This window comes from Nannospalax galili, unplaced genomic scaffold (genome assembly GCF_000622305.1).
Source record: "Nannospalax galili isolate Female #2095 unplaced genomic scaffold, S.galili_v1.0 scaffold293, whole genome shotgun sequence".
Lineage (NCBI taxonomy): Eukaryota > Metazoa > Chordata > Mammalia > Rodentia > Spalacidae > Nannospalax > Nannospalax galili.
The window spans coordinates 7,489,514-7,498,969 of record NW_008337147.1 but is presented as its reverse complement, the minus strand read 5'-3'; positions in this window follow the sequence as shown (position 1 = coordinate 7,498,969).

Genomic DNA, 9,456 nt, shown 5'->3' with positions numbered 1-9,456 from the left:
CATAAGGCCCTTTTAGCACCCAGGAGAATACTAAAAGGACCATGTTCTCTGAATTCACCATGTCTTGGACTCAGGGACTGGAGAATGTACTTTTATTTTCTGATCACTTCTTTTTAAAAAATAAACAATAACTTACTGAGATTAAATTTTTTTGAAAGTTTGAAAGAGTCTCACTGTGTAATCGTCTTACCTGGAGTTTGGAATGTAGACCAAGCTGGCCTTGAACTCACAGAGATCTGCCTTCTACTGCCTCCTATGTGCTAGGATTAAAGGTATGTACCACCATGCCCTTATAGACTCTGTCTTTTTATTTAAGAGTAGAGACCATTAATATTCAGGGTTATTTTTGAAAGGTATGTGTTAATTTCTGTCATTTTGATTACTTTGTGTTTTCTTACACATCTTTTGATTATCTGACTTTGTATTATTTAATTTGTCCTTATAGTATCTTATGTGTGTTTCTCCTCTATAGCTCAAAGTATTCCATCCAGTATCCTCTGTAAAATTGACTTAGTGCTCACAAATTCCTTTAGTTTGTTTTCACTGTGAAAAGTTTTTATTCCTTCATCACACATAAAAGATGGTATTGCTGAGTGTCATATTCCATGTTGGAAGTTGTGATCTTTCAAATCTTGGAATACATCTATACAAGTTTTTCTTGCTTTAAAAGTTTATGTTGTGTTATTTTAATGGCCTTGCCTTTATATGTCACCTGGTCCTTCTCCCTTGCAGATTTTAATATCTTTTATTTATTCTGTGTTTTAAGTGTATTAACTATAATATATTGTGGGAAGATTCTTTTCCTGTCCTTTCTGTATGGTGATCTGTAGGACTTTTGTACCTGTATATGCATCTCTTTCTCAAGATTAGAGAAATTACGATAAAAAAAATACTTTTGATTCCTTTGACCTGGAATTCTTCTCCTTCTATGCACATAATTCATAGATTTGGTCTTTTCAAGGTTTCTCAGAGATTCCATATGTTCATATGTTCCCTTTGTGGGTTTTTTTGTTTTTTTGTTTTTTTTTGTTGTTGTTGTTTTTTTTTTTTTGAGACAGTGTCTCCCTGTAGTGCCAGCTATCCTATGTAGACCAGGCTGGCCTCAAACTCACAAAGATCTGCCTGCCTCTGCTTCCCAAGTGCTGGGATTAAAGGTGTGCACCACCATACCTGGCCCCTTTGTGTTTTTAATTTATCATTTTCTTTGAATGAATTATATAATCCCATTATCTTGTCCTCAAAACCTGATATTTTTTTCTTCCACATGATCCTGTTGATAATACTTCCAACTAAGCCTTTTATTTAGATAATTGAAACTTTAATCCCCAGCTTCATTTCAGTTTAGACTTATTTCACTATTTTTCTCTTTATTGAATTCTATTTTTATATATTGAATTGTTTTCTTGTTTCATTCAGTTATTTGTGCTTTTATAATCTCAATCAGTTCATTTTTATCCTCTCTCAGTTCATTTAGATGTTTATTCATGTCACTTTTAAATTCCCTGAACTCTTTGAACATGTTATACAGTATCTTGGGTATTCCGTATTCTTTTAAAAACAATAATTAATTAAAATTTTTACAATTTTTATACAATACTATTTGATGCTATTTAGATCCTCTCCCCCATCAGAACCTATCCAATTGACCCTCGTTTAATTCAATATACTCCAGTATATGTACAATATGACATATAGAGTCTGATTTGTGTCCTCACATGTCCCTCAGAGTAGGTTTATCTAATGGAGCCTGGTCTGCCTACCAAGAATTCTGTGTAAGAGACTGTCTCTCCCACTTCCAACTACCACTTGTTGTCAAAAGTTCCATAAACTGGGTTGGGAATTTTTACCCACTTCCCCATGCCTATGCTGGTATTTTGTCTGTTGAGCTTGCAGTTCATACAAGTAACCTACCAGTTACCTGGAAAACTCTTTTTCCCTGTGGTCATTCACTACCTCTAACTCTTATAATATTTCTTCCCCTTCTTCAGCAATGATTCCTGAGCCGCGGGAAGCAGAAGTTTGAAACAAGTGCACTATTCAGGGATGAAAATTCTTTAGCCTCTTGTTCTCCACACATTGGCTATTGTGAGTTTCTCTGTTACCATCTGCTGCACAAGAAAACCTGTATGATGGGAGATGAGAGATGCATTCACCTTATGTGTAGAGGTTGCATTGAAGAAGTGTTGCTTAGGGCTAAGCATCTCACAGACTTTTCTCTGTGGCTGACCAGTTGTGGAATTCTGTATTAGTCTCCATCTGCTGAGAAAAGAAACTTCTTTAATGAGTGATGAGGGTTACACTTGATGTAAATATGAAGATGCATATTTAGAATATGGCAGGAAATTACCATTGGTCTAGGAATGTGGCAAAAGTAGGTTTATCTCTAGGATCTAGTACCTCACTAGTCATGTGTCTAGGTTACCACACATTGAGCAGGATCTAATTTCAATTAGGCAGGTGTTGATTACCATCCAAAATAAAAGTGCCACTATTCAATAGTTTTCTGGGCAATTCATTGTTGTTTATTAGGCTTTACAGTTGAATTGACTGGTTTTCCTCTCTTGGCAGGTTATATAGTATCCTCTGATACCATGAGAGCTAGTCTTCAGGGAGGAGGCTTCCAGTTAAGTTCCATCTCAATTGCTTCAGGTCCTGTGCCCTAAGTATGGCCTCTCTTCATCAATAGGGTCTTATCGTCAAATTCTGGAAGCAATCAAGAACTGTGTCAATAGCCTGTCTTATTTGGGGAGTCTCTTGGACAACCCAGACCAGCAACTTGAAGGTAGGATTCTCCTGCCTGACACTTCGTTTTTTTTTGTTGTTGTTGTTTGTTTTTTTATTATAAAGCCTTTAGTTATACACATGCACACCACACACCACCACCACACACACACACACACACACACACACACAGAGAGAGAGAGAGAGAGAGAGAGAGAGAGAGAGAGAGAGAGAGACATATATTACAGTAGGGCTTAGAACCAATATATTTCCCTCTGCATTTTCACATCATCTAAGCATTATTTATCTCATCACTCCCCCCAGTGTGACCCTTTCTACTCCCTCACCTGTTAATGTACCCCCCTTTTTCCTCATTCCCCTTTGATAGCACCTGTCTCCTGCTATCCTCTCTCAAACTCTTTCTTTTCCTTCACCCTTAAAGTTCCTTTCCATTTTCCTGGCTCCTGTGGTTACATCATGATATGTACTCACATTTAAGGATTTGAAGCTAAGATTCACAAATGAGAGGGAACATGTATTGCTTTTTTTTTTCTGAGTCTGTATTACTTCACTTCGTATAACAGTTTCTAGATCATTTAATTTGTCTGCAAATTAAATGATTTTTTTTTTTGTTACCACTGAGAACTCCATTGTGTAAATGGACCACATTGTCATTATCCATTCATCAGTTGAGAGACATTTAGGTTGTTTCCATTTCTTGGTTATTGTGAAAAGACCAGCAACAAACATGGATGTACAGGTAGCTCTACAGTATGATGAGTACTTCGGGTATATGCCTAGGAGTGCTATAACTGGATCCTATAGTACATTTGTATTGATTTTTTAAGAGTTATCCAAACTGCTTTCTGCAGTGTTTGCAGAAGTCTGCAGCCACACCAACAGTGGATGAAGGTTCCTCTTTCCCAGCATCCATGCCATCATTTGATCTCATTTGTTCACTTAATGTTAATCATTATCACTGGGGTTAGATGAAATCTTAAATTAGTTTTGATTTTCATTTCCCTAATTACTAAGGGTGTTAATCACTTTTGAAGGTGTTAATCATTTTTACTGCCTCTTTAAGGAATTCTCTGTTCAGATAAATAGCCCAGATTTTAAATTATGTCAGTTGTTTTCTTGCTTGTTTTTTTGAATTCTTTGTATATCATGGAATTAATCCTCTAGATGTAGCTAGTGAAGATTTTTCTCCCACTCTGTGGGCTTCTTCACTTGATTGGTTGTTTCCCTTGATGTGCCAAAGCTTTTCAGTTTAATCAGCTTCTATTTCTCAATTGTCAACTTCAATTTCTTAATGACTGATGTCCAATATAGAAAGTCCTTTCCTGCACCTGTATCTTGTGGAGTACTGCCTGTGTTTTCTTCTAATAGTTTCAGCATTTCTGGATTCACATTGAAGTCTTTGATCCATATGGAGTTGACTTTTGTGCAGGGTGATGGGTATGGGTCTAATTTCATTTTTTTTACACATAGAGATCCAATTTTGCCTGCACCATTTGTTGAAGATGTTGTCTTGCCCTCAGCTTGTGTTCTTGGCAACATTGTCAAATATCAGTTGGCTGTAATTGCATGCACTCATGTTTGTTTGTTTGTTTGTTTTTTTCCTTTCTATTGATCTACAAGACTGCTATTTTTGCCAATGTCATGCTGCAAATAACTCTGTAATATCAATTGATGTCTGGTATATTAATGTCCATATACATTATTCTTTGTGCTCAGGATTGTTATGGCTATCCAGGGTCTTTTGTGCTTCCATATGAATTTTAGAATGCATTTTTATATTTCTGTGATCAGTGTCACAGGGGTTTTCATTGGAATTGCATTGAATCTGTAAATTGTTTTGGTAGGAAGGTCATTTTCCCTATATTTAATTCTGCCAATGTATGAGAGGTCTTTCCATTAATCTCTTTCTTCAAAGATTTAAATTTTTCAATGAAGAAGTTTTTCATATCTTTAGTTAGGTTTAGCCCTAGATTCTTTTTTAAGGCTATTGCAAATAAAAATGTTTTTCCCAGAACTCATGCTCTTTGAGTTATTTGTACATAGAAAATCTGTTTTTTGTAAATTTATTTTGGAATCTGCCACTTTGCTGAAAGCGTTCATCATTTCTAGAAGTTTTCTGGGGGAATTTTTGGGATCTCTTATGTATACTATCATATCATCTGCTAATAAGTGTAATTTGACCTATTCTTTTCCAATTAGTGCCTCTTTAATTTCCTTCTCTTTGTCATAATGGTCTAGCTAGAGTTTCAAGCACTTTATTGAAAATGAATGGAGATATTAGACAGTCTTATCTGGTTTCTAATTTTAATGGGAATTCTTCAAGTTTTTCGCCTCTTAGAATGATGTTGGCTATGGAATTGTTTTATAAAGAATTAATTATGCTGAGATATATTACCTCCAGTCCAATTCCCTCTAGGACTTTTGACATAAATGTGTGTTGGATTTTGTCAAAACACTTTTCTATATCTACTAGGATGATCATCTGATTTTTGACTCTAAGTCCATTTATATGATTTATTGCATTTATTGGATCATCCCTGCATCTCTGGGATAAAGCCTACTTGACCATGGTGGAAGATCTTTTGATGTATTTCTGTATGCAGTTTGTGAGTATTTTGCTAATAATTTTTGCATCTATGTTTATTAGGGGTTTGGAACTATAGCTTCCCATTTTGATTGTCTTTTTCCCTGGTTTTGATATTAGAGTAATTCTGGCCTCATAGAAGGATTTTGGGAGTCTTCCTTCCTTTTCCTTCTTTAGAAATAAAATAGCATTGATTGTAGTTCTTCCTAGAATATCTTATATAATTCTGCTGTGACTCCATCTTGGCCTGGGATATATTTTAGTCAGGGGGTTTGAATTACTGTTTCAATTTTCTTACTTATTATGTGTGTGTTTAAGCTGCTGATCTCTTCATGGTTTAACTTTGGTGATGTCCATTAAATTAGAAATTTGTTCTTTTTTTCTTTTTTTCTTATTTGGCTTTCAAATTTAATAGAGTATAGGTTTTTTTCCTTAAAAGTATACCCATATGTTCTGGATTTTTTGGTGTCTGCTGTCCCCTTTCATTCCTGATGTTGTTGATTTGGATTTGTTCTTTCTTCTTTTGATTAACTAGGCTAAGGTTCTGTCTATCTTGTTTATCCTTTTCAAGAACCAGCTCTTAGATTCATAGCTGCTTTGTATTGTTTACTTTGTGTCTGTTTCATTGATCTCTGCTCTGATTTTTGTCATCTCTTATCAATTGCTGGGTTTGGGTTTCATTTGTTCTTGCCTTTCCAGATTCTGTTTTTAATGTTTTATTTATTTTTTAAATTTCTTTTCATTTATTTTATTTTATTTTTTGATATTTTATCTGTTTTTTAAAATTTCATGGAAATGAATGTATTGCTTGCACCCATATTCTACAATGCCCATAGAGGTCAGAAGAGGGCATTGGATCCCCTGGAACTGGTGTTGGGATGGTTGTTAGCCACCATGTAGGTGTTGGGAAATGAACCTGGGTCCTCTGCAAGAACAAACAGTGCTCTTAACCGCTGAGCCATCTATCCAGCCCCACCTTTCCAGATTCTTGAGATGTGCCATTAACTTATTAATTTTGTTTGTTCTCATTGTTTAAGATAGACACTTAGAGCTATAAACTGCCCTCTTAGGACTTCTTTTATTGTATCCCAGAAGTTTTGTAGTGTTGGATTTCCATTTTCAGGTGTACTTTTTTTTTTTCTTGATTCCTTCTCTAACCTAGTCACCTTTCAGGAGTATGCTATTTAATGTCTATGTGTTTGTGTAGTTACTAGAGCTTCTTTGCTGTTGATTTTAAGCTTTATCATTTTGTGACCTGAGAGAATGGATGGCAATATTTCATTTTTTTGCTTTTGTTGAGTTTTTGAAAAGTTTTATTTATTATATTTATTTTATGTGTATGCATGTATTGCCTGTATGTAGGTAAGTGCAGCCATGTTGTGAAAGCCTGCAGAGGGGAGAAGAGGCTGTTGGATACCCTGGAACTGAAGTTACAGACAGTTGTTAGCTGTCATGTGGATGCTGGGATTTGAACTCAGGTCTTCTGCAAGAACATTCAGTGTTCTTAACCACTGAGCCATCTCTCCAGCCCCTGTTGATGTTTCTTTTGTACTGTAATGTGAGGTCTATTTTGGGGAAACTATTGTGGGCTGCTGAGTGTATAATGTGTATTGTTTGGTACTTGGGTGGAATATTCCTTATTTGTCTGATAAGATTTACTTAATGTATGTTACCATCTGTAGACCGTAATTCCTTATTCCTCAAAAAGCATGGGTGATGGATCAGAGCAGAGCACCCTGGAAAAGAGGGGTGGAGCCCGCTGAGCCCCTGTGGAGAGTTTGCTGAGGCACTGTGAGATGGGGAGTAGCCAGATGGAGAGTTAGCAGCAGCCGTTTTGGGAACTCCAACAGTAAGGCTTGTGACCCAAGAATGGCAAACGGGGTGAGAGTGAGGGGGTGAGAATGGCCCGTGGATGCCCTGCTCATCCCGCAGGCTCTGAATGAGATGAGGCAGACCATGGGGTGAGATGGCACATGGGCACAAAAGCAATCAGGGACAGCAGGCCACTCTGGGACATGGTGCAGTGAGGGGCATGAGGGTTATGAGAAACCATTTCTTTGTAAGGCATCCCCTCCCAATGTCATATAAAATGGTACAAATCCCAAACTGAAAATGTCTTATGTTAGTCTGTGAGTCCTGGAGCCTTGGAAGGCTGGTGTGCAAGCCTCCCAAGAAGGGAAAAGGGAAAAAACCTTAGTGCAAGTAATTGTTGTAGTACAGCTGGATAGAGGAACTGTGGGACTCCTGGTAGAACTTTGGGATGTGGGCTGAGGAAAGTAGCGTGGTTCCAGCAGTATCTAGTGAACTGGTTAAAAGAGACTGGGTTCAGATTCCCAAATCCAGAGGGCAGAGATTGGCACCAAAGGGAGTACTGTGAGGTAATGCTACACGTCTGGGAGAAGCTGGCCAGGGGAGAGAGTGGCCAAACCCCATAGGCTTAGCTATTGTTAGGGAAAGAGGAATTTACTGATTGTCTGAATTTACTGCCTGAATTTACTTGTTTAAATTTACTGCTTGTAACCAATTAACTCAACTGGAGACACAGGCATCCAGAGATAGGGGCAATCGCTACAGCCCTTACCCCCGGAGCCTGACCTGATCTGTGTCATGTCACGTAGACATGTTTGCTTACACAAGATAACAGGAAAGAGTCATGCCAGGCACAATACCACCCATCCCTCCCCAATTGAGACACCTGAAGGGAGTTGTAACATTTTTTGTTATTGGTTTGTGAAATGCTTGCTTTGAAACTATTGGCTGTATAAACGTGGGCTTTTGTGTAATGGTTGTGGGAGCCTATATAATCTTTACCTAAAATTGCCTCAGGGTCGATCACTCTAACCAGACCTGCATGTCTTGGAAGGACGGTTGGCCCCAGCTAGCTGGTTTAATAAAACTTTGCTTGATTTTTGCATCTCTATACTCGTGCATTTGTTCTCCAGAAGAGACCCACCGAGTCAAGGACCCTAACACTATGTTCATGTGCATTATACAATGTCCCATAAGATATGTAACTAAAAGGGTGCTAGCCACACAGAGGATAGACTGAAATGGAAAAAAGAAATTCCAGGGCCACAGCTGTATTGTAAATATGGGAAATAGCTCAGTTGCTAAAAAAAAGGAGTCTGCCTCCACATGGATCTGAAAACTTAAAAGATTATAGAGAGCCTGGAAAAAATCTTACTAGCAAGAGTGGAACCCAAGGATGGGGAGTGGCCACTTTGCATAATAAAAGATTTGCCCAAGGCAGAGGAAGCTGAAAAGGCTAGGGTGTTCCAGCTAATTCAGTTTCAGACTCAGAGCTTGAGAGAGAAAATAAAAACAGGACATTTTAACTTGTGTATGATTAGGGGACCAAGGACCCAGGGAAAAAGACAGGTAGTAGTGAAAAAAGAAACTACCTAAAAATAAAAGTAACTAAAGCTGCCTCTCAGACTCGACATTTGATACAAAAAGAGAAAAAAGCTAACAGCACTGCAGCGAGGAAATACTCGACACTGGAGCTGTTAAACTAGGAAAGACTTACAAACAAGGGATCAGAGAGCCCCTCACCATGTGGACTGTGAGGGTATGGGACATGAGGGCAAATGTTAGTCTAAGTCCTTCAGAAGATTCACAGCTGAGTTATATACCCAGCCACCCATCCTTGTGACATAGGCTGCTCAACCTAGGCCAATGCAGGAGGAATAGTCCTTAATGAGATTACTATACCAGATTTTAAATTGTATTACAGAGCTATAGTTATAAAAATAACATGCTACTGGGATAAAAATAGACCCATAGATCAATGGAACAAAATTGAAGACCAAAATATGAATACATGCAATTTCAGCCACACCTGATATTTTACAAAGCGTCCAAGAACATTCACTGGAGGAAAGACAGCATGTTCAGCAAATGGTGCTTGCGAAACTGGATCTCCACCTGTAGAAGAGTGAAACTAAACTCCAATCTTTCACTTTGCACGAAAGTCAACTTCAAATGGGTCAAAGACCTCAATGTGCAGCCTGAAATTTGAAACAGAAGAAAACATTGGCAATAGCTTACAAGATAGAGGTATAGGAAATAATTTTCTAAACTGAACATCAATTGCTCAGGAAACAAGGTAAAAAATCAACTAAAAAGCTTCT